A 2,161-nucleotide genomic window follows, 5' to 3' on the forward strand; every position below is an offset into this window, starting at 1 on the left:
CTCTTTTTTCTTCGAATTTCCACAGATACATCGTGTATGCCTTGGAGAAGCTGTATCTAATTTTGTGTTGACATTGGTCTATTATATTTCTTAAAAAGGAGCCCCTAAATCATATAAGCTTCAGACTACAAAATTTGGATCCACCTCGCCAGTCTTCCGAAAGTTAATTTATATTCCCAGCAGAAGCGGAAGACAGAGTGCTGATATGGCCCTAAATTGTATTTTGCCCATTGCCTTTTCCCCCAGCAAAAGAAAGCATCAGATTTCGTTATCAGCGTGCTCTCCCTGAAGCCTGACCTAACTTCTCTGTTGGAGCTACTGAAAACTCGTGGAGGAAATATTTAACCACAATTACGGGTGGTTGGTTAGTTTCTCGATTGGTCCCATGGTGTAATGGTTAGCACTCTGGACTTTGAATCCAGCAATCCGAGTTCGAATCTCGGTGGGACCTCTCAGAGGACCCTTTTATAGTTCTTGGGATCGCATTCAGGAAAGAAAGCATATGCAGCAAGTATTTGATTCTCCTACTCTTTAAACAAAAGAATCGAATAATTCGCCTGGGAAGTAACAGCTTTCCAAGCGCACAAAGTTCCACAGTAAGGAGCCTGGAAATGGTGGCCTCTTGCAAGCAACCTCAGGAAGTCAGAGGCCAGGCGCAACAGTTCAGCAGCGTTCAGTTCCTTGGTGGAGACGGCGCCTCTAAATCTCCGTGCCAAGGCCTCCTCGCCGCCTCGCCCGTTTCTAAAGCCTAAAACCAGAGTCTCAGGAGCGCGATTTCTTGATGGTGAACCCCTCCGGGGTCGCTTTTCTTCCCATTCCCATTCACTGAGACAGTTCTCTCTCCTTTCCTTCCCGTCCTCACTACCGACCCCACCTACCAAGCCGCCTTGGAAAGAAAGCCAGCAGCTGCGAAGCGCGCGGTGCCTGCGGTCCAAGAGGAAAAACTCGTCTACCGACGAGTGGCGGGCCCTCGTTCATCACAGAACGTCCGCACTTGCTGAGAGTAGAGTGCACAGTGAGGGTTGCACGCGGTGGAAGGGCCCAGAGAGGAGCCTAAATGCAGGTGGGAGAGGCGGGCGCTGGGTGGGAAGCTCTCTACCTTCACGGTTCTCCAGGCGTCTCGTCTCTCCACCGGCCCACTTCCTCTCAAACTTTGAAAGAGAATTTAATGATGTAATCATTATCATCATATCTAAGATCAAGGACCCACTTGTGCTGGCTCAAGTCCAGTAACTCAAATTTATTCCAAGCCTCTAAATTACGATAATGAAAAATCCTGGGTAGAAGAGGCACCTTCACTCAAGTGACCCAGCGCTGGAGAGAAGGCCAGGGAACAAACAGCTCCTCCGCGGAGGAGGAACCAGGCACAGACATGACACGAAAGAGGCTGGGAGAGTATGCGGACACTTCTGTGGGTATCTTACCTGTTTCGTGGATCTCCCATTCCTTTAGGAAGCTGAGGGAATTACTGTGGATGTTAACAAGGACTCTCTCCTTGACCAAACTTGTGTCTGGCTCCTCTGAGCCCTCATAAATTGGGCACCATCCTTGGCTTGCCTAGCTCAGTTTTAGGAAAGTATCCTGTTGGTTACAGTTTGGGCAAGAATTCTGTTCAGCCAGTTTATCTAGAATCCACCCCCCACCACACACACACCCCTGAGAGTTAATCAAGTTCCTCTTCCTTCACTCTTGATACTTAATAATTTTCCATTTGGCTATATAAATCCCCAGCTGCCTCTGTTCTATTCTGAATTGAGTTCAATCTTCCCTGTTGCAATAGTCTTAGAGTCTTCCTGCTACAGTGACAACACCGACCCTCAACTGAGTACCACAAGAGAACTCCCCTGAGATAGTAATTTAATAGATCAAGAGTGAGGCCCAGAATTCCTCATTCACAACAAGCACTTGAAGCAGCCCAGAGATCATACTTCAAATGTTGCTCTCAGCTTTAAAAAAAAATTTAAAAATTAAAATTAAAATGGATTAAACAGAAATTGTTATGTTTTTATAAATGCAACAAATATTTTATGACAACAAGAAAAATGAAAATTAAATTGCACTGCAATATGACTTTCATCTACTAAAATAACAGATAAGCCAAAGTTGACAGCATAGCTCATTGGACAAGGTGAGGAAGGAAAAACCTCAGTCATTACTGGCT

At 45.9% G+C, this 2,161-nt stretch overlaps 1 non-coding gene across 1 annotated transcript; it reads left to right on the forward strand.

The window, feature by feature from the left end:
• Positions 1-379: 379 nt before the first annotated feature.
• TRNAQ-UUG (transfer RNA glutamine (anticodon UUG)) lies at positions 380-451 on the forward strand. The gene has a single exon. It is a non-coding gene; the product is annotated as a tRNA-Gln (tRNA).
• Positions 452-2,161: the final 1,710 nt, after the last annotated feature.

The sequence above is a fragment of the Sus scrofa genome, chromosome 7 (assembly GCF_054392235.1).
Source record: "Sus scrofa isolate SSC_HxYL_T2T_F1_AM1 chromosome 7, Sscrofa_HxYL_maternal_Yorkshire_Landrace_v2.0, whole genome shotgun sequence".
NCBI classification, from domain to species: Eukaryota; Metazoa; Chordata; class Mammalia; order Artiodactyla; family Suidae; genus Sus; species Sus scrofa.